The sequence below is a fragment of the Papio anubis genome, chromosome 3, assembly GCF_008728515.1.
Source record: "Papio anubis isolate 15944 chromosome 3, Panubis1.0, whole genome shotgun sequence".
Taxonomy (NCBI): Eukaryota; Metazoa; Chordata; class Mammalia; order Primates; family Cercopithecidae; genus Papio; species Papio anubis.
In genome coordinates this window covers 41,988,017-42,015,471 of record NC_044978.1, presented here as the reverse complement: position 1 = coordinate 42,015,471, position 27,455 = coordinate 41,988,017, and the positions used below count along the sequence as shown (strand labels likewise).

At 38.4% G+C, this 27,455-nt stretch overlaps 1 long non-coding RNA gene across 3 annotated transcripts in view; it reads right to left on the bottom strand.

The window, feature by feature from the left end:
- Positions 1 to 14,636: 14,636 nt before the first annotated feature.
- The window catches only part of LOC103884682, a 116,230-nt gene continuing 103,411 nt past the window's right edge, over positions 14,637 to 27,455 (bottom strand). For all 3 annotated transcript variants that reach the window (XR_002522237.2, XR_002522239.2, XR_002522238.1), the window contains one exon: positions 14,637 to 15,372. This is a non-coding gene — a long non-coding RNA (uncharacterized LOC103884682). The remainder of the gene's footprint in view (positions 15,373 to 27,455) is intronic.

Genomic DNA, 27,455 nt, shown 5'->3' with positions numbered 1-27,455 from the left:
CTGGAATGCCAGTGAGAGAGAACCATTCACTACCCTGGAAAGGGGGCTGAAGTCAGGGAGCCAAGTGGTTTAGCTCGGTGGATCCCACCCCTACAGAGCCCAACACTGGCTTGAAATTCTCACTGCCAACACAGCAGTCTGAAATAGACCTGGAATGCTCTAGCTTGGTGGGGGGACGGGCATCCGCCATTACTGAGGCTTGAGTAGGCAGTTTTCCCCTCACAGTGTAAACAAAGTCATCAGGAAGTTCAAACTCGGTGGAGCCCACCACAGCTCAGCAAAGCCACTATAGCCAGACTGCCTCTCTAGATTCCTCCTCTCTGGGCAGGACATCTCTGAAAGAAAGGCAGCAGCCACAGTCAGGGGCTTATAGATAAAACTTCCATCTCCCTGGGACAGAGCATCTGGGGGAAGGGACAGCTACGAGCACAGCTTCAGCAGATTTAAATGTTCCTGCCTGCCAGTTCTGAAGAGAGCAGGGGATTTCCCAGCACAGCGCTCAAGCTCTGCCAAGGGATGAGTTGCCTCCTCAAGTAGGTCCCAGACCCCCATGCCTCCTCACAAGGAGACACCTCCCAGGAGGGGTCGATAGACACCTCATACAGGAGAGCTATGACTGGCATCTAGCGGGTGCCCCTCTAGGATGAAGCTTCCAGAAGAAGGAACAGGAAGCAATCTTTGCTGTTCTGCAGCCTCTGCTGGTGATACCCAGGCAAACAGGGTCTAGAGTGGACCTCCAGCAAACTCCAGCAGACCTGCAGCAGCAGGGCCTGACTGGTAGAAGGAAAACTAACAAACAGAAAGGAATAGCATCAACATCAACAAAAGGACATCCACACAAAACCCCATTCAAAGGTCACCAACATCAAAGACCAAAGGTAGATAAATCCATGAAGATGAGGAAAAACCAGTGCAAAAAGGCTGAAAATTTCGAAAACCAGAATGCCTCTTCTCCTTCAAAGGATCACAACTCCTCGCCAGCAAGGAAACAAAACTGGATGGAGAATGAGTTTGACGAACTGACAGAAGTAGGCTTCAGAAGGTGGGTAATAACAAATTCCTTTGAGCTAAAGGAACATGTTCTAACCCAATGCAAAGAAGCTAAGAACTTTGAAAAAAAGGTTAAAGGAATTGCTAATTAGAATAAGCAGTTTAGAGAAGAACGTAAATGACCTGATGGAGCTGAAAAACACAGCACAAGAACTTCATAAACCATATACAAGTATCAATAGCCAAATCGAACAAGTGGAAGAAAGGATATCAGAAATTGAAGATCAACTTAATGAAATAAAATGTGAAGACAAGATTAGAGAAAAAAGAATGAAAAGTAATGAACAAAGCCTCCAAGAAATACAGGACTATGTGAAAAGACCAAATCTACATTCGATTGGTGTACCCGAGTGATGGGGAAAATGAAACCAAGTTGGAAAACACTCTACAGGATATTATCCAGGAGAACTTCCTCAATCTATTAAGATAGGCCAACATTCAAATTCAGGAAATCCACATAGATACTCCTTGAGAAGAGCAACCCCAAGACACATAATCATCAGATTCACCAAGGTTAAAATGAAGGAAAAAATGTTAAGGGCAGCCAGAGAGAAACGCTGGGTTACCCACAAAGGGAAGCCATCAGACTAACAGCGGATCTCTCTCTATATAAGCCAGAAGAGAGTGTGGACCAATATTCAACATTATTAAAGAAAAGAATTTTCAACCCAGAATTGCATATCCAGCCAAACTAAGTTTTATAAGTGAAGGACAAACAAAATCCTTTACAGACAAGAAAATGCTGAGAGAGTTTGTCACAACCAGGACTGTCTTACAAGAGCTCCTGAAAGAAGCACTAAATATGGAAAGGAAAAACCAGTACCAACCACTGCAAAAACATACCACATTGTAAAGACCATTGACACTATGAAGAAACGACATTAAGTAATGAGCAAAATAACCAGCTAGCATCATAATGACAGCATTAAATTCACACATAATAATATTAATCTTAAATGTAAATGGGCTAAATGCCCCAACTAAAAGACAGAGACTGGCAAATTGGATAAAGATTCAAAACTCATCAGTGTGCTGTATTCAGGAGACCCTTCTCATGTGCAAAGACACACACAGGCTCAAAATAAAGAGATGAAGGAAGATTTACCAAGCAAATGGAAAGCAAAAAAAAAGCACGGGATGCAATCCTAGTCTCTGATAAAACAGACTTTAAACCAACAAAGATCAAAAAAGACAAAGAAGGGCATTACATAATGGCAAAGGGATCAATGCAACAAGAAGAGCTAACTATCCTAAATATATATGCACCCCATACAGGAGCACTGAGATTCATAAAGCAAGTTCTTAGAGACCTACAAAGAGACTTAGACTCCCACACAATAATAGTGGGAGACTTTAACTCCACATTGTCAAAATTAGACAGATAATGAGACAGAAAATTAACAAGGATATTCAGGACTTCAACTCAGCTCTGGACGAAGCAGACCTAATAGACATCTACAGAACTCTCCATGTCAAATCAACTCTCCACCTCAAGTATACATTCTTCTCAGCAACATATTGCACTTATTCTAAAATTGACCACATAATTGGAAGTAAAACACTTCTCGGCAAATGCAAAAGAACAGAAACCATAACAGACAGTCTCTCAGACCACAGTGCAATCAAATTAGAACTCAGGATTAAGAAACTCACTCAAAACCACACAAGTATATGGAAACTGAACAACTGCTCCTGAATGACTACTGGGTAAATAACAAAATTAAGGCAGAAACAAATAAGTTCTTTGAATGAGAGTTCAATGAGAACAAAGACACAACGTACCAGAATCTCTGGGCCACAGCTAAAGCAGTGTTTAGAGGGAAATTTATAGCACTAAATGTCCACAGCAGAAAGTGGGAAAGATCTAAAATCGACACCCTAGCATCACAATTAAAAGAACTAGAGAAGCAAGAGCAAACAAATTCAAAAGCCAGCAGAAGACAAGAAATAAGTAAGATAAGAACAGAACTGAAGGAGATAGAGACACGAAAACTCTTCAAAAAGTCAGTGAATCCAGGAGGTGGTTTTTGAAAAGATCTACAAAATAGATAGACCGCTAGCCAGACTGATAAAGACGAAAAGAGAGAAGAATCAAATAGACACAATAAAAAAGCATAAAGGGGAGATCAACACTGATCCCACAGAAATAAAAATGTACAAACTACCATCAGAGGATACTATATACACCTCTATGCAAATAAACTAGAAAATCTAGATGAAATTGATGAATTCCTGAACAAATACACCCTCCCAAGACTAAAAAAGAAAGAAGTCGAATCCCTGAATAGACCAATAACAAGTTCTGAAATTTAGGCAGTAATTAATAGTCTACCAACCAAAAAAAAAGCCCAGGACCAGATGGATTCACAGTCCAATTCTACCAGAGGTACAAGAGGAGCTGGTACCCTTCCTTCTAAAACTATTCCAAACTGAAGGGGTGGCCTGCCCCTCCACACTTGTGGGTGTTTCTTGTTAGGTGGAATGAGAGATTTGAGAAAAGAAATTAGACACAGAGACAAAGTATAGAGAAAGAAAAAGTGGGCCCCGGGGACCGGCGCTCAGCATACAGAGGACCCGAGCCGGCACTGGTCTCTGAATTCCCTCAGTATTTATTGATCATTATCTTTACCATCTTGGAAAAGGGAAGCGGCAGGATAATAGGATCATAGTAGGGAGAAGGTCAGCAGTAAGACATATGAATAAAGATCTCTGTGACATGAATAAGTTTAAAGAAAAGTGCTGTGCCTTGATATGCATATGCAAACATCTCCTTTTTAGTGCATAAAGAGCAGCATTGCTGCTAGCATGTCCCACCTTTCGCACTAAGGCAGTTTTCTCCTTTCTCAGTAAATAGAACATACAATCGAATTTTACACCGAGATGTTCCATTGCCCAGGGACGAGCAGGAGACAGATGCTTTTCTCTATCTCAACTGCCAAGAGGCCTTCTTTCCTCTTACACTAATACTCCTCAGCACAGACCCTTCATGAGTGTCAGGCTGGGGGACAATCAGATCTTTCCCTTCCCACGAGGCCATATTTCAGACTATCACATGGGGAGAAACCTTGGACAATACCTAGCTTTCCTAGGCAGAGGTCCCTGTGACCTTCCGCAGTGTATGTGTCCCTGGGTACTTGAGATTAAGAGGATGGTGATGACTTTTCTCAAGCATACTGCCTTCAGGCACTTGTTTAACAAAGCACACCCTGCACAGCCCCAAATCCATTAAACCTTGAGTCACCACAGCACATATCTCTTGCAAGGACAGAGTTGGGGGTAGGGTTACAGATTAATAGCATCTCAAATACAGAACAAAATGGAGTCTCTTATGTCTACTTCTTTCTATATAGACACAGTAACAGTCTGATCTCTCTTTCTTTTCCCCACAGCAAACAACAGAAAAAGAGGGAATCCTCCCTAACTCATCTTATGAGGCCAGCATCATCCTGATACCAAAAACTGGCAGAGACACAACAATAATAAAAATTTCAGGCCAATATCCCTGAAAAACACTGATGCAAAAATCCACAATACAAGACTGGCAAACCGAATCCAGCAGCACATCAAAAAGCTTATCCACCACTGTTGAGTCAGCTTCATCCCTGGGATTCAAGGCTAGTTCAACATATGCTAATCAATAAATGTAATCCATCACATAAACAGAACCAATGACAAAATACACATGATTATTTCAATAGACACAGAAAAGGCCTTCGACAAAAATCTACAGCGCTTCATGCTAAAAACTCTCAATAAACTAGGTACTGATGAAGTTGGAAACCACCATTCTCAGCAAACTAACACAGGAACAGAAAACCAAACACCACATGTTCTCACTCACATGTGGGAGGTGAAAAATGAGAACACATGGACACAGGGAGGGAACATCACACACCAGGGCCTGTTGTGGGGTGAGGAACAAGGGGAGGGATAGCATTAGAAGAAATACCTAATGTAGATGATGGGTTGATGGGTGTAGCAAACCACCGTGGTACGTGTATACCTATGTAACAAACCTGCACGTTCTGCACATATATCCCAGAACTTCAAGTATAATTATATAAAAAAGAAAACAAATGAACAAGTAAAAGAAAACTAATAAAAACTCTATGCCTTAAAAAAAAAAGGGAAATGCTTCTTTTTGAGGGGATGTTTTGCTTACATGCAGAACATCATAAGGGGATAAATTGCATGTTTACAGTGATTATTTCAGGTGATATGGTTCACAATAACTTTTTTTATTGTTAATGTCTTATTTCCCAAAGTTGCTGCACCAGGTATGTATTAGTTTTGAAACCAGAAAATATGTTCTTGAAAAACATGAATAGATTTCATTTTGTGTGATAATATTTATGTAAAAACTTGGGCCAGGCATGGTGGCCCACACCTGTAATCCCAGCACTTTGGCGCACCGAGGCAGGTGGATCACCTGAGGTCAGGAGTTCAAGATCAGCCTGGCCAACATGGCGAAACCCCATCTCTACTAAAAATGCAAAAAAAAATGAATGTGCTCTGCAAAGTGATTCAAACAAAATACATCCACATGCAGAGGGTGATTCTTTTCTGGATAATAGAACTATGGCTCATATTTCCTTCCATTTGTCTAATTTTTCTCATTTTGCATAATGAGCATTTATTAATTTCATAATGAGGAGATAATGTAAAGCATATTCATACCACCTCCCAATGCCTTATTCTTCTCAAATATCACAATAGCGGTGGTTGCACTGCATGAAATCTTAGCTCTAGCTGTTCACAGAAGAGTTTGTCAGCAGACAGATTTTCACACTGATATTAGTCACTGAACAAAGAGAAAAAAGCAAATAACCAAATTCATAAAGAACCTTAGTAACCACAAAAGAAACCAAGTCAAGCATACACTAGTGTTCCAGGTGACAATATATGGCTTCCACAGAGGTTACTCATAACATAAAGATTATCTCTGGTCTTCTTTCAATACTGATATAAGCAGCTCAGAGCAAAGAGAGGGATACTGACATGGATGTGCTTAAAGAGAAAGGTGGCTTTTTAAAAAACAGAGGTGCTCACAGATGCAACGTCAGACAGGGATTATTCACTGAACAGTGCAATTCATATAGAAAACTATAAGCCCTCTCTCCTCCCCAAAACCGTTTTTGAAAGCCTCAACACCTAGCTGCTCCCTGCCAGACACTCAAACTCAAAATGCCAAACACTATACTTAAGAAGGAAATACAATCATTGGAGGGAAACAATTGTTGGGCCAATACTAAGTACAGAATAAAAACTAGTAACAATAATTCAGTTTCAAAAGAATAACACTAGTTAAATTAAAGCCAACTCATAACTTTGTATATCTTTATCTTCTCTCAATCATGGTAGATTTTGATGAATATAATATTTAAAATAGGAGGCGGAGCTTGCAGTGAGTGGAGATCGCGCCACTGCACTCCAGCCTGGGCGACAGAGCGAGACTCCATCTCAAAAATAAATAAATAAATAAATAAATAAATAAATATGAAAAAATAATAATAAGCTCTGACCTATCATTTATTAACTGCTTTGTGCCTTAGTCAGAGTTTCCCAGAAAGCAGAACCTCATGCAAAGGCTTATGTGCTACTTTGTTAAAGTGTTCAAGCCCAGGGAGACAGGAGTGCAGAAAGGGGGAAGTAAATCAAAGGAGGAGGGAAATAAAATGCAAGTCATTTATACAGCCCCTCGGATTGTTCTGTCTTCTGTAACCATCTTCTAAGAGGCTGTATAAACTATCTCAGAACAATCCATCCAAGGTGAGAAAGAGAAAAAATTACCCACCACTCATTATCAAAGTTTTACTCACTGACATTGATTTCCTTGAATCCCCAGTTTGCACATACATGGGGACTTAGGAGGTCATGCAGGGTCTCACATTCGGCACAGATGAAGGGGTAAAAGGTACACAGTACAGGCAGAAGGCAAGGCACTGTCACATTCTTCCCTTGTGGGGCCAGTGGCTGCAGCAGCTCAGTACGAGCACCCAGAAACTCCAGATACAGGTGAAGCCAAAAGATGAGTTGTCACATGGAATATCTTGATGCAGCCCACTCCTAGCATTGCTCAGTCCTCTTACATAATATACAGTTCCTATACAAGCATTAGACTTCCATTGTTAAAATAAAATGTACTGTTAAAATAAAAAGACCCGTCCTCTCAGGAAAGCAGTGTGGTTTAAAACCGCTTTATTCCTATTAAGTGGTATATTAACTGGAAATGTTTGGGAACCACTGACAATGTAAGTTTGCTTGTGCTTTTGAGATGGAGGAGAGATAGAGAGAGAAAGTCCATGCCATCCATGCTGTGAAAGACTTTGCTCTTCCTTAATCTGCCATTTCCTTGATGGGTTTGAACCAAGTTCAGAAAAGCCTTCTCTATACAAACATTAGCATTAATTATGGGTAAACAGCAGCATGAATTATGTCATCTTTGTACAGTTTTAGTATCTATGGTCTCATATCATACAACTTGAAAGCCACTGCACAGAAAGCCAGAAAATCTTTGTTATCACTCAGGCTTAATCATTGTCAGCCTTAGCTAAATTGTTCACTCAAATATTTATGGTATAACTACTATATATCAAGCACTTTTCTAGTCTTTGCAAATAATGAAATGAAAGTATCATTCCTGCCCTCAAGGAGTTCAGAATCTAAACTGAGTAATTTAAATTTTAATGAAAAAACTTATAGTCTGATGCAAAAATTTACCCAGATCTCCAAATCTCAATTTCCTCAAGGGGAAAATGCCATCTAGAGGTTTTATAAGGCTCTTTCAGCTCTATAAAAATTTGCTACCCACAGCAAACAGCAAAAGTAAATAAAGCAGACGCCTCATCCCCATGCCTTTCCACGCATCACTGGTTCAGATTTGGCCCATGCTGGAACACAGACCACTTACCTTCTAATGCACCTTCACTGCATAGGTCTCAGAAGGCTAGGTTGTCAAGCCACTCTGCAAGGTTATGACCTAGATTTTGAACCAGACAGAAGATCACTACAGCCCGGGTCAGTCTTATGAGTGCTAAGCCCATCTAAACATGGCTTCCCCGCTTTGAACAGTTCCTATCCATGAAAACCCAGCATACCTTGCATCAGAAGGGTCAGGACGTGGACGACATTCAAGTTTCCTTTTAGCTCTAAGGATTCTAAGAAACCTGGGGAATATTTACTCAAACAAATAGCAAATAAAAGCATGAAACTTACAGCCTATGAGAGAAGCAGCAACTTTACTTCTAGTGAAGTCCTTTAATCACTGACTGCCCAGCATGCACTGAGTGCATAGAGCAAGATGAAGGACAGGATACGAAGGGAAGATAGGAAGAACTTCCAGAGGCAGGCAACGTAAGGAAAGAATAAGAATATTTAAAAATCAAGTCTCACATTGCTAAACCAGAAACACCTTCCTATGATTAGTTTAGCCTCTTAGATGAATTACAAAACTATTGTTCATAATAAAGTTCTTGGGTATAACTAAGTACTATGAGAATTAGGCACTATTCCTGGAGCGAATATGAATCTCCTGTGAGAGGGAAGTAAATGAAGGAGTTTCAACTCTGAATGCTCCTCTTGGTGATAAAGAGAGAATAATACTTCCTGCAGCTGTGCCCCCCAGACATTAGCCTGCGTACGAATCACCTGGAAGGCTTATTAAAACACAGAATACCGGACCCTGGATTCTTAATACTCTGCCCCAAATTCTGATTCAGTGGATCTAGGGTGAGAGTGAGGAATTTGTATTTCTAGAGAAATCTCACATAATGTTGATGATGCTGGTCTTTGGACCACATATGTAATGGCATTGCCCTAGAGCAGTGGTTCTCAAATATTAGCCTACTTCAGAATTACCTTGAGGGCTTGTTAAAATATAGATTGCACCTGGGCCCCACCCACAGCATTTCTGATTTAGTAGGCCTGTGCAGGGTTTAGGAATTTCCATTTCTAACAAGTACCCAGGTGATGTCCAGGCTGCTTGTCCTGCCACCACACTCTGAATAGCTTTGCTCTAGGAACTTTCTACATGACAGTGTTTTTTTCTGAAAAAAAATGCCAATTTCTAGAAATCTTCATAAACGAGATGCTGGAGCATAAAAGAGATGCTCTAGCCTAGAGTCAAGGATATCAATGAGAGGATATCAATGAGAAAGAATATATGGTAGGGAGAGACCAAATAGGAGGAAAAGAGGAAACATCTCAGGCATGCCCCAACGAAGTGATGCGGTGGAAAGAACGCTAGTTTTTCAGTCACATAGACATAGGTTCAAATCCCATGTGTGATGCATCTGATGCAAAATATATATCCCAAGCCATTTTCCCAACTGAAAATGTGTATAATGATGCTTATTTCATACGATTCTTCTGTGTGTTTCATGTGGCAAATATATTCAAACACCTAACACATAATACACAATAAAGCAATAGAGAAGTTTCTTATACTTAAGTTCATAAATTTTAGCATATAAAAGGAAAAGCTTGGATCATTTTTCCAGATTTTTAAAATTTTTTCCCATAAGTGTTATGATATTTCAGTCAAGTGTTCACACATTCCAAAAATGTTTGCTTTCTTATTAGAGATTGGGGCTAGATGGCTTCGGGTCCTCTTCCTTCTTTAAAGCATTTGATTATTAAGGAAAAACAAGGGATCTTAATTACAAATTGAATAAGTACAAGTACATCTAAAGTATATTATCATTTCCAAAGCAGAGGAAAATGGTGCCTGGTTGACTTAGTCCAGTCCAGCTTTATAAAGAAATATCTAATAGAATTTGAGGCTGGCATGATATCCATTGCTGATTTAAAGCAAAGGATAGGCTGAACTTCCAGAACATCCCCACTCATCAGCACTTCCTCCACTCTAGCCTATCTTCCTCACCCCAAGGAAAATTAGCTTTGCGTGTTGTGATTTGAGATACAGGCATTCCCAATGATAAATATGCTAACTATAGTACTCTTCAAGGACCTGTGCGTGGAAAAGAAGAGAACACTAGTTTCCTTCTTATTCTACTCCTTCTGGTCATCTCAGCATATGCCATGTTATAATCCAAGTTAAAATGATTTAGGTTTTGCCTATTAACTCCAAGCAAAGTTCAAATCCCACATAAATAAGGTTTTTCTACTGTCGACATAGTGATCATTTTCCTGCACCAGGATTTATTTTGATATTCCCAAAGTTCCTAATTCTGCATGTTTTCCAACTGTTGCCTGCCTTCCTGAAATAGTGCTAATTTGACCCAGGGTCTGTTCCTGTCAGTCACTGAATGAGAAGTTTTTTATGATGTATTTGTACAACTGTCACAGTAGGACAAGAAAGGCAATGGAAATCTCAGTCCAGTATTGGCCATCCCACTTCCAGACCATTCCAAGCAACATTAGACATGCTTCTCAGTTTTTATTAATCTCTCCAAGCAAAGAGATCACAAACCGTTATGCTTTTTTCTCTATTTTTAACCTCAATATTTTAATTTATAACAAAGAAATACATATATCTTTAAAAAAACAAGTTGAACCAAAATGTTTATAATTAAGGTGACAGTATGATTTATTATACAAACTGGGACACTTTTGACTCACATAAATATTAGAGCAAACAGGATATGAGATATGACACATAAACCAGAACTGTCATGGGCAAACAAATATATAGGGTTGCTCTTATAATGAAAAATAGCAGATCCTGACCCACCCAACTCTCAACTTCACTCCCTACCATCAATCACAGTTAACTCTTTAAGCTATATTTTCTGGAAGTTATCGCCTTTTTTTCTGTAGAATTAATTATATGACTAGCTCTCAATCAGTTTTGGACATTAACTATTGACTTGCTATTATGATAGAATAAAACTGAGTGCTCTTATACCACTGATCTCTCGTTCCCATCCTACTAATACCATTATATCACTATTTTTTGTTAAATTCATAATAGTTTGCAAAATTACCTATGTAGATATTATTCACTACAAAACCAAGTAATACCAAAGTATTTTAGGAAAGAACTACATTCTTTTCTTGTACTCCTTATAGCTCTTTTCCTGAATTTAAGTTGCCTTATTTCTTGATCTTTGTAACTTCAATACTCACATCTTTATTTTATTCTCCAAGTTCTCCATCATAATCTACCATTGAGTTGTTCTCCTAACCTGCTACATCATATGTTCTATCAAGTCCCCTTTATTTCCAGACCATCTCCTCCTGGAGCCCCCAGTCCTACTGGTCCAACCTGAACTAATGCCTGCTGTTGATGGGTCACCTTGAATGTTCTTTCTTCTGAGTGAGAACCACTGCTTCTTGGAAATGATGTTTCATCTTGATTTATTTCTTCATCGTGATGAAGCACATTCAGAAGAGGCTCTCATGAATATGTGAGTACCTGAATCCTCATATGTGTGCAAATGTCTTCACTTTACCTAAATATTTACTGGTAATATGGCTGGACATGACATTGTAATTAGGAAATCATTTTCACTCAAAATTGTGAAATGCTTCATTCTTTCTAGTATCTAGTGTAGCCACAAAGCAGATGCTATTCTGATGCTTACACCTTTATTGGTGATTTGATTTTATTTTTCCTCTCCAGAAATTTTTAGAATCTTCTTCTGTATCCCCGGTCTAGCATTAAGTGTTTTGGGGTGGGTCTTTTTAAATTATGTTACTGGGCAGTCACTGAGGCCCATTTCCATCTGTTTAGGAAATATTATTGTATTACTTTGTGGTTATTCTTCTCCTATTGTTTTATCTGTTTTTTACTTATGGAATTCTTTTTATTCAAATTTTGGGCATCATAAACTCTAGTCTTTCATATTTTCCTATTATAACCAATCTCCCTTTGTGTTTCACTCTTAGGAGGTCTTATTGACTGTCTTCCAACTATCTACTCAATTCTCTCTTTCAGCAATCATATATCAAACTTGCAAACCTTCTCTTTTTCTAATTTCTCCTTTTCATAGCATCTATTTATTGTTTTTTGACCACAATAATCCCTGTTCATCCCTGAATTTGTAATGTGGAATGTTTCTTCTTTTTCCTGAATTATCTGAGTTTATTCTGGGTTCATTTCATTTGTTTATTTTTGGCTTTCTGTTTCTGGGAGAGAATATTTCATTATGTGGACAGTGGCTCATGACTTTCCATTCACATTTAATAATAAGACACTAGGAGATTATTGGAAACTCCCTGATTACAAACGAAGATCATTGATTAGAGGCTTCACTTTTGGGTGTCTGAGGTGGAACTTTCCTTTAGGCTACTCTAAGAGCCCCTAGTGTCAATGCGTTGGTATTCTGATTATCTAATGCTGCATAACATGCCATTATAAAATGTAATTCAACGTGCATACCAAAAAGAAAAGCTAGTAGTTACCTGGTTTTAACTCATTTCCATTTTCTATGTATATGCGGATGTTTATGGATGCTTTCTTGAATTTCTCTTGCCACACATATGAATACTAATCCAGAACAATGTCTTGGATCTTTATTAATAGTTGGTTAATATTTGCTGTTTACTAAAGGGAACACCATTGAGGAGAGTTTTAGGACAAATCAACTAAAAAGTTTATATCCGTGAGGACTACAAAATCAAAAGGAAGGGGCAACTAAACTAAAGCAGAAGACCTGATCTGCAAACTCAAATTACCAGTAGAAAGATTTTTAGCTGCAGAAAAATCTATGTACTTTTTAAAATATTTGCCATCTGACCCCAATTCATTCATTGCTTTACCAGTGTGAATTTTTGTATTCTTACTTACTGGGTTTTGTTATTATTATTCTTTGCTAAATAGATCTTTTTTCATCCAAGGAAGCTCAAATTCAGCTCTCATAAATATTTTTTCTTATTTGGAATAAATTGCTTTAAGTTTGCCTTAAAAGCTGAGGATATACATTTGGTGCCTTTTTTTTTTCTTTTGACAGAGTCTTGCTCTGTCACCCAGGCTGGTGTGCAGTCACTATCTCAGCTCACGGCAACTTCTGCACCCCTGGTTCAAGCAATTCTTGTGCCTGAGCCTCCTGAGAGGCTGAGATGACAGGTGTGCACCACCACGCCCATCTAATTTTTTTTAATTTTAGTAGACATAAGGTTTGTCATGTTAGCCAGACTGGTCTCAAACTCCTGGCCTCATGTGATCCACCCTCTTTGACCTCCCAAAGTGTTGGGATTACAGGCATGAGCAATCAAACCTGGCCTAGTGTACCATTTAGTAACATAAGTGATCTACCATACATACACACTGCTTTGTTCCTGTGATTACATTTTGGTAGAGTAGAAAAACCCACAGAAAGGAATAAAAGAACAATATTCTTCCAGAGCATAGAACAGTTCACCATCATGTTTGGTAATCCACTCAGAATGTTTGTAGAATATCTAAGACACACAAAATTAGATTTAGCTATTATAAACAAAACACCAAAGCAATGGCAACAAAACCAAAAATTGACAAATGGGATCTAATTAAAGAACTTCTACACAGCATAACCAACTTTCATCAGAGTGAACAGGAAACCTACAAAATGGGAGAAAATTTTTGCAATCTATCCATCTGACAAAGGGCTAATATCCAGAATCTACAAAGAACTTAAACGAATTTACAAGAAAAAAATAACCCCATTAAAAAGTGAGTGAAGGATTTGAACAGACACCTCTCAAAAGAAGACATTTATGTGGCCAACAAGCATATTTAAAAAAGCTCATCATCAGTGGTCATCAGAGAAATGCAAATCAAAACTACAATGAGATAACATCTCATTCCAGTTAGAATGGTGATCATTAAAAAGCCAGAAGACAACAGATGCTGGAGAGGATGTGGAGAAACAGGAACGCTTTTACACTGCTGGTGGGAGTGCAAATTAGTTCAACTATGGTGGAAGACAGCATGGCAATTCCTCAAGGATCTAGGACCAGAAATAGCATTTGACCCAGCAATCCCATCACTGGGTATAGACCCAAAGAATTATAAATCATTCTACTATAAATACACATGTGCACATATGTTTATTGCAGCACTGTTCACAATAGCAAAGACTTGGAACCAACCCAAATGCCCATCAATGATCAACTGGATAAAGAAAATGTGGCACATATACACCATGGAACACTAAGCAGCCATAAAAAAGGATGAGTTCATGTCCTTTGCAGGGACATGGATGAAGCTGGAAACCATCATTCTCAGCAAACTAACACAGGAACAGAAAACCAAACACCGTATGTTCTCACTCATAAGTGGGAGTTGAACAATGAGAACACATGGACACAGGGAGGAAAACATCACCCACGAGGGCCTGTTGGGTGGGTTGGGGACTAGGGGAGGGATAGCATTAGGAGAAGTACCTAATGTAGATAATGGGTTGATGGGTGCTGCAAACCACTGTGGCACGTGTACACCTATGTAACAAACCTGCATGTTATGCACATGTATCCCAGAACTTAAAGTATAATTTTTTAAAAAATTTATATTGCACCTGTTACTTTACATAGTGATAATGCCACACACATTAAGGTTTCACACAGCTAAAATCAAGAAAGATCTATGTAGAACAAATACTACACAATTCTGTCTTCTGAAATCATTTGTAACTGCTCATGTACTTACTCTTCAGGTGACTCAAACACGTGGATTACCAAATAGGCCAAAAATGCAGAAGGCTCCAAAGTAAGTAAACCTATGGTGACGATTTAAATAAGGTTTTTCCATCTTTTATTTCTTCCAGAAAGAAAAGTCAAAGGTTCATGTTCTCTTAAAAGAGAATACAAACTTCCAAGTCTTTTCAAGTTGTAGATTTTAAGCTGCCCTAAATGACTTTAAAATGAAAAGAAATGTGCTTTCCTGCAGTATGTTTCTCTACTGTTTGCATGAGCTGAGACAAAACCAGCAGTATTTAAAATGAATTGCAGGTCTTAGTGGTATGGAAACTCACCCTTCAACCATCCACAAATGAGAATCACTCAGACAGCTAAAATGACTTCTCAGTTTAACATCATCTTCCAAGGCCATGATAGGACCGTCCATAGCCTTCTCTCCACTGTACGCAAGAGGAAGCGGCTGTTATTTACAGCCCTCCTTTTTTGCAGCATTAGACAGTAACAGGCCCATCCTGAGCTTATTTGCAGAGGACAGCTATGAAAACACTTTCAAAGATATTCACTCCAGGTTAGAAAATACTTTTTCCCCATTAGCGTGAGGATTCATATTGTGCACTAGTAAATCTCTCTGCACGTGTTCATCATGACGATGTACTCAGAAAGGAGATCTAAGTTGTGATGAGCATCCTGCAGCAGTTCCAGGGAATCATGGATGAAAAGCACGTCTCCTTTAAAAACCAGCTACTGCAAAACATTGAAGCAGATCAAATTCATTAATATGCAATATAAATGTTCATGGGAGTAAATAACAAAGGACTAAGGTCTCATGCAATTTCTTAAAAGTTCTGATTTTCACTTTATATAATCTCTTCAGTGCTTTCCATGAAACTGAACTGTTTAGCCATTAATATTCATAAACAACTTTCATTGTCAAATTTAGTTCCCAAACTTGAAAGATTATCTAACAAGTTCCCAGATGATGCCCACACTGCTGGCCCAAGGACCACATTCTCTACAACCCTAGAGAATTTTCCACACAACAATGTCTTTTGTCAACAATTGTTCTGTGCTGTAGACATCTTTATAAAGGAGGTGCAGAGGCAGTAGATGGCAAAAGTAAGCTACGGTAAAATGGAAGGTAAAGCATATTAGTGAGAAGAAAAAGATGGTGGGTAGAAATCGAGTAGGAAGAGAAGAGAAAATATCTCAGGCACGCATCAACAAAATAGTAAAGTGGAAATACCTATTTTTAGCCACAGGGACAGAGGTTCAAACCCTATATCTGGTGCTATGCATGGTGCTATCTGGTGTAACACATATATTCTAATTTCTATTATCTTCAAATGGGGATAATACTTTTCACTTGGGGTTGTATGTGTTCGATGTGGGAAATATACTGAAGCACTTAGCTCATAGTAAGAAGCAGTAAAATAATACAAAAGGTTTTTGTACACAGTGCATGAATTTGAGAGTACGGAGAGAAAAGCTTGGATCATTTTCCCAAGCTTCCTTTATTTATTTTTTTTCTCCATAAGTACCATGATGTCTCAACCAAAGAGGGGGAAGTCAGCACCTCCTGGCTGGGTTTTCAGGAATGCAGTTCTCAAGTACAGTAGTTGTACTTTCTTTTTCTGGATTCTATTTCCATTCCCATGTATATGTGATTATGGAATCATTTCATCTATTATAAAAGACAGCAGCTTTTTATTTCATGTGGAAAATACTAAATTAGTTTTAAACAGTTTGGGTTTTAGGGAGTGGGGGGCAAGACACCAGAGGATAAGTTAAAAAGTTACATTGTATTTTGAGAGACCAGAATCAAAGGAAGTCTCAAGTTGCTTTTGAGTCTAGTGTCATTCTTTCATCCGCACAAAACTTTGTCAGTGTTTTGATTCAGTCCAAGTTCTTTTCTCCTTGATCTGTAACTACTGAAATGAATTATTGTTTTTCATTTTGCTATTTCCAGCTGTGACAATCTTACCTTCATGTGATAATACTTGATTCTTAATTAATATTCTACCAGATTTAGAATAAAAATCAATACTACTTATGTTATCAAAATTATCATAATGGCCAATAGCCATCGATTGAATATCTTCTATGTGCCAGGCATTATAAATGTGTTTAAGAGATTTGGGGACATCTTTCCACAGTCATTAAAGTTCAAAGGAGCCTAACTGATAGTCCCCTGTTCACCAAAGTTGACTTGGACTAATTATTTCTCATGACAGATCACGTTCACAGGCCATAAACCACATCAGTTAACCCCACGGTTGTTATCAGCAACTGGGTCCTCACCCAGAAGATAATTATTGATAAACACAGGCCACCAGTATCTCTGTGGCCCCTGTCACTCCACCCCAAGTCTATTCATGACCATCTCACCAGCTGGGAGGCACAGAGGCTGCTTTATGAGGACGTGATGACAACAGGGTCCTATCTGCAGCCTTCCCTGCAGGGATGTGTGAAAGTGAAAGGGCATGGCCTTTCACCTTTAAATCTCCACTGGCTTCTTGCCTTCGTTCCACAAATATGCTCATCTTTGTTTCCTTGGAAGCAATCCCTTTGCTCCATTTTCTTCTCTTTTCTGCTTTCCCTGGACTCCTTTCACTGTTTATGCCTAATCACGTATAAAGGTAATCCTACGATTTATTGGCCACCAATTATGAATGAGATATTTGAACATATTTAGCCCTCTGAAAACATGTAATGATGAAAATGTGTTCAGAAAATTTCTTCACTAAAATCCAAACTCATGTTTGATGCCAAGGCCTGTGTTTTGCTTCCCATACCTCCTAGAGGTATCCACACCAGTTTAATCCCTTTTCTCACCAGGCCAGAATAGCCAGACCAGTTTTCTTTAGAAAATCAGCATTTGTAATTTTCAATATGAAGTTGGGCTACGAAACGTAATTATCTTTCCTATGGGGTTCTTGTGTGGCTACAAGTATCTTCAGATAAGGTTATAAGGTGTCAGGGCCACATTCTGGAGTGTTTCCTTAGAGGACATAGCCATGTAATTTGGAATCTCTACAGAATCCTTGATGGAAAGAAGAAAACTTTAAACGGAAGATGGCACCATAAATAAATCTTAGAGAGAGAGAGAAAGAGGAGGGAAACAGGAGAAGAGGGAAATGAGAAGTAGGAGGTTAGTAGGGTCCTTTATTTCTAAGCCTAGTGAGTAAGCATTTCAATTTAGTGGCTAAGTCCACTTGGTTAGCCCCAACCAGCAGATTTCACCTAGCCCTAAAGTTCCAGGCCCCTTGCTTCTCACTGACTTGGTACTCTCCTGCCTCAGGACTTTTGCACATGGTCTTCCCTGTACATGGACTTCTCTTTCCAAATAGCCACATCACTCTCTCCCTTCTCTGGGGACCTTAACTGAACTGTCATTTTCTCAGTGAGGGCTTCTTCATTTCTATTTTTGAAACTGCAACAGCACTTTCTCCTCCATCATCTTCTTTTTGACTGCTTTATTTTTCTCCACGGCACTTATATACTATATAATTCACTGTTTTAGTTTTTATTTTGCTTATTGTCATCCCTTCCCACTAGAATGGAATATCTATGAGGATAGGGGTTTTTGTTCACTGCTGTATCCTAATGCCCAGACTCAACTTAGCATTCCATAAGTGATGTTAAATGTTTGTTGAATGAATGGATGCATTTGAAGGTAAGTGTCCCTCCACCTAAGTCCTCACACTGTACAGCTATTTAGTAATGCAATATATGTGGGGCAAAGTTGGATTTTCCTTTTAGTGACTAAGCCCCATCTTAATTCAGTAGGGCACCTTTTACTTGGTCCTAGGCCCACAGGTTATCAGGAATATTTTTATTTCAGAATTATACATTACCACTGGGGCTTGAAGCTGGCTGTTAGGGCACCTCTGCCCTAGGCACATGAGAGTACTGTTGAAGACAAGAGAAATGTTTACAGCACTCATGGTGTGAACAGTAGAGATGAGAGCAGCTGCGAAAGAAACCAGAAGTAAACTATTCTCAGAGTCAAGGATAAAGGGCTGGAATGGCTATTCTCAATTTGCCTTATCATTTTCAGATTACAAAATCTTAGTCCCACAGGCCATAAATTATAAGGTTGGCTGCATCCAAAGGGCTCATGATATCACCACATTGCCATGTTAATTAGTGAATACCCTAACTGTATAGAAAGCTGAAGTGCATCATTGTGTATTTGGTGCTGTTTAGTGAGCACTATAATAATTTTTCTCTAAAAATCTAAAGGCTCTACAAATTTGTGGGGATTGGTTTGGGGTGTTTTGTTTTGTTTTGTTTCAATTTTCAAAACGTTTTAGTATATTTGGTTTGAAACTAAATGAAAGGAAGATTTTTAAAAGTCATACCCCATTGGCCTTTCCCAAGAACAATTTACACTGGAGTCTGTCTGCAGGGGTTAAACGTGGTGTGTGCTTACAGCTCAGATTTCACAAGAGAGAAATGTGTGGAGTGTCTCCCAGGAATGTCAAGCCCAAGAAGCTGAAAGGGGACTTGAGAAAAATTAAACATGGGCCCATTTTAGTTGTATTTTATTACAAAGCAAACAGGAAGTCCAACATTAAATGTAACAGCATCCATGAGATCCAATCAGAAAGGCTTTCATTTAATAAAACCATGGTAAAGTTATAGAAATGTCAATAGATGGTTGAAAACCTAAAAGATAATTATGGTGAAAGATTATTTTTAAAGTTTAATAAAATCAGTCAAACAATGGGTTGAACCCTGGGGGCAAATCCAGCTTTGCAAGCAGCCTCAGTCCCTGGAGATGTTCCCAGGCACCTCTCCAGAAGTCAAGCAGCAGCTTCTTGCCTCTTGTCTGGTGAATTAAGGTAGCTTCACAGTGGTTCACAAGAAGCCAGCCCCAAAACTGTGAGGTGCTAATTTAAAATTGACCACACATTTGAAAGCAACTGAAGTTTCTTATATGGGTACCTGGAAGAGACTGAGTAATATATATTGTGGGTGAGGCTTTTACTCTAATTTAGAACCTCATAAATTTAAAAAATTGGATAACTAAAGAGATTGCTGGTGGACACTAATGTTTCCCAATGGATGGTCCTAAGACCACGCAGCCAGATTCACAGGTTGGGGTGGGTGTGGGGACTGAGAATGTGCTTGTTAAAAATGTAGAACTCTAAAACTTAACATAGACCTGCTGAATATGAAATTTCTGAGAGTGGCTTCCTGGAATCACCAGACTTCCCATACTTCTGATGCTTACTGAAGTGTAGGGCTAACACTAGAGTGGGTTTCAACCTTTGCCACATGTGGAAACACTCAGGAAGCTTTAAGAGTGAAGCCTGGTCCAACCTCCAGAAACTTTGTTGAATTGTTTGAAGTACAGCCTGGGCATCAGGATTTTTGAGAATCATCTTTAGATGATTCTAATATTGACACAATATATAGAATTACTGCAGTAGAATCTCTTCTGAATAACAGCCTCCTCTTTCTTATTATGTAGAAATAAAACATGAATCATAAGACGGTTATGATCAAATAGGCAAAGTTCTTTGACTTATTTCCAAAAAAATTGTTAACAAGTTGAAATTATTCTCTGATTATATGGGGCAACCCAAGGACTTGAGACTACAGTGGGTCAAATAACTGTCTAAGGTGTGATTAAATCCTTTTAGACAAGAAGAAACATCTGAGCAGAAAACTGTGGACATTAAAATCCCTGGATATAAACCAGAGAAACACGGATTTCATGGATCCACTAGAGACCTTCTTTCTTCAAAGTTGGCAAAGGAATTGGGTGAAACATTGAAATGTGTGGCCCCTTTCAAGCACCATTCAACATGCCTTTAAATCTTAATTATGTTCTTTATAAGTTGAGTGTACCAGGGGTTAATGATAATATCCAATATTGATTGACCTCTTACTATGTATCAGGCACTGTGTGAAGTGCTTTCAATGCATTCCGTTACATATTGCTATGTGGTAAGTATGATTATTACCCCATTTCACAAAAGAGAAAACTGAGACCTAGTGAGGTTAAATGTCCAAGGTTACACAGGTTTTAAGATCTTCAAAGCCTATGTTCTTGATCTATATTGATAGTATCATAGATTTAAATAAAGACCCAGTATTACTCAGTAGTAATAATGCACATAAAAAAATAAAAAGAGGAATCGATTTATTTCTCTCCCAAAAGTGGTTTTTCAGTCATACCTGACTACCCCAGCTATGATGAATGAGCCCTATTCCCTGAAGTTGCAAATGCCTTTGTAAGTACAGGAAACCTAAAATTGTCTCAGTGAATCCCACCTTCCCTGGGGGTCTGTTAGTGACCAATTTGTCATGGAAGGTACAGTCTTCTATTTTTAAACTACAGATCAGCTCTCAGAAAAAAATCCCATAATTTGAAGGAATGAAGCCTTTGTTTGAAAACTGGAGAGGAAAACCCAAAGATCTATTGAGAGAATAAGGCACAAAATGACATGGGTTAGAGGTCATTTGCCTACTCAATGTGCATCCAGGTTCTTGAGTGTTCTCTTGTCTGTGTGACTGATGATCTCCATGATATCCCCATTGCTGAAATGGATCTTTGTCTTACTCAATATTTAGAGGGTAGATTCCTTTTTAAGGCTTCTTTCTCAAGTGGATTTGCTTCTAGAATGTATTGTCGGATTATTTTTTAATGTTTTAAAGTGTTATAGGTGGGTGGGCTTACAACACTTTTAAAAATAATAATATTGATACCCAGTGACCCGCTTCAATCATCTTGGGGCAAGGTGAAACCCCCCATGGCTCTTCCATCAAACGAAAGCCCTGTGGGTAATAAGGGAGTGAATAGGAGATGCAAAAGCATTGCTTATTTCTGCAGTCAGTTCCTGTCATCCTTTCATCAGCTAAGATATTTTTAGCCTAAGGAGGAAAGCCAGGAGTCCTGATTTCTTGTCCCTTTTCCATTTCTGGGATCACCATGGTCTGAGAAAATTGCTGCCTTCCTAGATTAGTCCTTTTCTCTCAGAAATGGAGACAATGATATCATGTTTTTGCCACTTAATCCCAGTGATAATGCTAGGGTCAATGGGAATGTTCGGAAAGGAGAGAAAAAAGCCTTTGAGCTAGCATGAGAGGTGCTGGGTCAGTACAGTATTTTATTATAAACAATAATAATGAGCCTTATGTTCCTGATGTCTGGGAAGCAAACCATTCCCCTTTTGGCCTTCATTAAGACTTGGACCCAAAGGTGCTAATTAGTACAAAAATATATGTACTGAATGGCACCTAGCGCCTAAAGGAGTTAATTCATCTCCAAAAGGTGACTAATTTCCCCTCTGCCTTTCCCACACTAGGCTGCTGTCCATTGTTACTAGTGCAGGATAACTGCACCCTTCTCGCAGGGCTATTGGGCCCCATTTGCTTCCTCCAGTTTATTTAATAGAATATAAAGGATCCGGAAGTGCTATTGGAATAATTACCTTCTATTTTAACATCTCCTCTTGACTCATTGGTAGAGGCAGTCCCAAACTAATAATGATTACCTGAGACAGTTTATAATTGCTATTTATAAGTAAGTGCTATTTCCTATATCATTGTCAACATATATATATTTTTTCACAATGCACAGAATAAGTCTATTCTCTTTAGGTTCCATTCTTTAAAAAAAAAAAAAAAATCTTTCTTCTGAGACCCACTCCAATACCTTTTGCATTTTGATTGATGTAGCATGCTCCCTACTCCCTTCACTGAACCAAACCTTCTCACAGTTCAGCATAGAAGTCATCAAGATCCAGACTAAGTCATCTAGATCCTGGCCTCTCCCTACCAACCTGTTTTAACCAGGACAATGCCATAAGCAAATAGGCACTTAACGTGTGATGATGATTTATCACAAAAATAATTATAATTTTAACCTAACAGTGTCACTGAACTTGTGACAATCATCCTCTTGGTATCCACCTTCTCCCTGTCTTTCATCATAAACACCAATATCAATGTTAAGTAGAAGTTAGAATCCTGAGGCACAGTCAGTAAGCTATCTGATCTTTACCAACAAATATATCTCAGAGGTCACATTTATTCATTTTAGCATATTGTGACTGATATATGGGCTGAAGGGTAAGACCAGCCTATATGTTGTCATGTTGAAACACCCCGTAATAAATGTGAGTGTGGTGTTTACAACACAGCTTATGGTTTATGAAGCCCAGGCAGCTGGAATCACCTCATCCATCATCTATCCAAATTTTTTATCATACAGATAGAGTAGCTGAGCCCAGAAAGGTAAAGTGGCTTTGTTAAGGATGTCTTTTACCCAGTCAAGGCTATCTCCAGGAATAAAGGTGAGGTATGGAAAAGGAAAATACCTGATTTAAAGATAATGTCAGTCAATTAAGAAGATTTCTAGAGATCTAATAGAAAAACCACCTTAGGGTAACACCAACTTTATCCAAATCAAATTGATATATTACTACAACCACAGGATCAGCCCTTGTCTAATATTGAAATGAACTGTATTTTTCTTTAACAGAAACTAATCTTCTGGAGAGATAATTAACCATGTAGGTAAATAAGATAGAACCGAAAAAGAAAGGCTAGAAAGGATGGGTTGAAGATGTGTATCCATGTGTATGTTTGTTAGCTTGACTCACTCTACAGCAACCCTGCACTCCTGATAGCAGTAAGAAAAATTCTCACAGATCAATTTGATAACAAGGAATTCCCAAACTCTCCCTAAAGTATTAATCTTGAGTTCCTGAGAGGCAGAGCTTGTCACAGAGGCTTGCAGGGGATCTTAATGACCTGGCAAGAAAGGACCTGTTATAGGATGATAACTAGACAGAGAAATGCCTCCAGGTCATTGATAGCAGGAAGTGCAGTGGAGACTCGACTCCCACACCTTATATATATATAACAAGGTTAAGTTGAGACTCATCCAACACTTGATCTCTATTTCTCCTCATCCACCCCTCCCTACCTTAAACAAATGCAAAAGGAAAGAAATGTGAACAGTTCTTTAAAAAAAAAAAAAACTCTTCAGGAAAGTTTCCAATAATAACTTTACCTTTGCAAAAAGCAAGGAATTACATATTCTTTTTGACTGAAGCATGAGGTTTCAGAGAATACTTACGAGAATTGATCAAGAATCTATTTAATATGCATGACTGAACAATTAGATAAATATTTTAGCTGCGCTTTTTTTTCTTTCTGTCCTTCATTTATTTTAACTATGTGTTAAGTTCTAAAGACTGTCCTTTTGTGCTTACAGTCTGTCAGTGGATTTTTTTTTTTGAGGGAACGATCTTTCAGGAGTTCTGAAATAAGCATTGAGGTATTGCAGTCAACGGTGACTGGCTGCAACTTTAACAAAGAAATTTAACCAAGAAGTGAACATCTGAGCCTACTGACTTAACTTACATTTAAGAGGAATGAGAAAAAAAAACTTTTTAAAAGTTTCTTTTTTTCTGCATTATATCCGTATAATTTCTGTGATGCTTCTGTACCATTGGATATTTAGTCTATATTACTTTTCTGTGAAATCAGATATGTTACCAGCCTTACTCTTTAGTATACGTGAGGTAAATTAAGATAAGCAAAGCACAACTTGAGTTTTAAAAAAAACTCTATAAATTAAAGGTGATGTACCAAATTGGGCCATATATGTTAGGGCAATAGCTTAAAACATGGTCTGCATCCCAGATACTGAGACAGTATTTATAGTTTAACCCATAAAATCATATGATGTGGGCTGTAGCTGTTTCATTGATGCATGCATCACAGATATTGTTGATTAACTGACAATACATTTCTATTTGAAGTTCCAATATATTCTAAATTATGCTTTTTATGGAAATTATCTCTAGAAGGAATAATTCTTCTGGTCAAACTTGTACTTTTTGAAATAAGTTCATGTTACACAACCAAACTCATATGCTGATTTTGATCAAAATCACAATGTAATTAGAGGACCAAAATCATACAGAACTTTAAAAACTGAGTTAAGAGGCTGTTAGATTTTTCCAAGCAGAAGATAATGGTGCCCAGAGAAGACAGAAGTCATCAAGCTATCCTTTAAATAAACAAAAATATTAGTTTGAGTTTTGATGTTAACACAATTGTACATTCTTCACATAAAATCACTGGTGACTAAATGTATATAAAGCATTTCATTTCCCTTAAAACTTGTTTATTGCATTAAGCATTTCCATTCATGCAGACAACCCAGAGAAGTGTTTGATATTCTACTCCAGGCAGAAAGTGACTAGACTCAAAGGAAGGGCACTTTCCAAAGGAGAATTTTCTACCTAATCTTCATCTTGCACTTCACTTACTCTTTCCAGAATTTGATTTTACGAATGTGACCGATCTAAAACTTAATACTGATACCAATAGCTTTATTATTTAACAATTCTTGGACAACTACCTTTTTAACTTACACATTTTCTGGCAGAAACCTGAAACCAGATTATTTAATAATAAAATATAAGCTTTGAAACCCCTCCAAGTCTTTTACTTTTAGGTATAAGACCAACAATAAAAAATGTCTAGCTAAATATTGTATGAATGAAGGGATGATCTCTTTCACTGTACTGAGTTTCAATCCCCATTTGAATCCTCAGCCTTAGGCAAGTTCACCTTTGTAGATGAATGAATGTCTTGAAAAAAAGAAAATAATAGGGTTGTTCTTCATGAAAGATAAAGCCTGTTTCTACTCCATACTCTCTTTATAGATTCCCTTAGGAAGAAATCTAGTGAAAGCTAAACTGGAAAGAATGTAATCAGTTTGCCAAAAGAATGTGATTAGCTTGCCAACTAGATGTGGATGGAGATATTATGTTCCAGCTGTTGTTAATATGATTTTAGTTTCTAGAGTCCTTCTGAGTGTACCCAAGCTCTTCAAGAAGGTTGTGGAAGATTTTACAAGTACAGAAGGATACGCCCACTAACTGGTGCTGGGGATGGCCAAATGACGAATAAGAGTCATTGTTTATCCAACTGTAACATGGTGGGATACACGAGAACTGAGGTGTTTTGCCACCATCTTATTTTCAAACATAAGCCTAATCTAGGAAAACCTACAAGCAAATGACTGTATTTAGTTAGTATATGAATAGTTATGCCTAATCATTTAAATTCAGAACCATATTCACATATTTACAGAAATGGAAGTTAAGGAAAAGTGGGAAAAATTCTTGCAAATGTCCGTCTAAGAGATTATACCCCATATAGGATTGTTATGACAATGAAATACTATATTCATACACTCAAAAATTCTCAGGTACCTACCAGAAGAGATTAGGTCTTTGGCTAACAGACCCAGTGCTTGATCTCCTCATTTAGACTCTTGAAACTAAACTTCTATGCCTCTCACGAATTGCAAAGCATGTCAGCTCTGGTCAGTGTGGCTTAGGTTCAAACCCTGGCACTGCCTGTACTATCAGTATATCCTTGAGCAAGTGCATCAGTTTCAGTAATAACAGTACCTACCTCAAAGGATTATGAGTTAATATGTGTAATGTACATTAAAAAGGCTCTGGCATATAGTAAGTTGGATACACATTAATTAATATTATCCTAACTTTCATCAGTCAACACAAAAAGTATTATTTCCATCCCCCTCCCCCAAATAAAACAATTGTGTCCTCTAATCCCTTGAGCAAGTTGTGGCCTAGGACCAACAGCACCGGCATTACCTAGGAGCTTGTTGGAAATGCAGGACCTCAGTCCTCAGTCCAGACTTACTGAATAACAATCTGCATCTTAACAGGCTCATTTGGATACAGACTGTAATTTGAGAAGAAACTGCTCCAACATACCCTCAGCACATAATATCTGTACGTTTTTCTCCAGAGCTTCCCTCCCCCAAACTTTCCTGCTATGTCCTCAAGAATTATTGTTTCAAAATCAATGAACTGCCTACAATCTTCTCTAAGTGTTTCCCCAAACTCCTTACCATACCTGCTCTGCCCTGAAGATATACATTTCTGTGTAAACTTCTGCAGTAATGACTGCTTGTTCTTACATACCCAAGGACATCAGAGTAAGGAAGTGAAGTTGCTGTCTTTCTTCTTCTCTGCTGCTGTCCCTCTTTCTAGTAAAACACCCTGTTCTATTGGGGCCATGGCATTTGAAGCTACAACTTTCTCCTGCTCCTTGTCCCTCTAGGCTTCAAATCTTTCAACCATCCCCTTCCATCCATCAGATTTTGCCACTTTTTCTCTCCAAACCATTGTCATCTCTTTGGGGAACCACAACAGCCACACAGTCAATCTAACAAGTTAGTGTCTCAGTTTCTTAACCATCTTATTTACAATAACTTTCTCCAAAGCCTCACATTACCTCATATTTCCTGGGTTACACCTTGAACCTTATCATCATCTGGAAGGGTTCCTGTCCCCAAGGCACTAGTTTAAGCACCCCACTCTCTGGCTATAACCTCTCTTCTAGTTTGCTTGAGATGGCCATTTGAGCCATTCACAACTTCACTGACCTTTCTACTTTGTTCCAATATGTCAGCCCTTTTTATTTTTTAACTCCCTTCACATCTCTCCTTATCGAATTTAGATTCTGTGGTCTGTCATATTTCAGTAACATTTTTAGCAATTCCATAATTATGCCTTACCAATACACAAATATCTCCACAACTATCCTCATTCTTCCTTCCTGTGACAGCGACAGAATCGACTTTGGGATTGTATAAAGCCAGTCTCTCCACTATGCTTTGAATGCTATGTCCATCCACCTTCTCAGCAATCTCAAGAACTACTGATTATATCTTTTCTCTCTTTAGTGCTCAATCCCTACATCCCTGCCTCTATCAAATGGATCCTTGCCATTGACTTTCAGGCATGTTCAATTTTTCC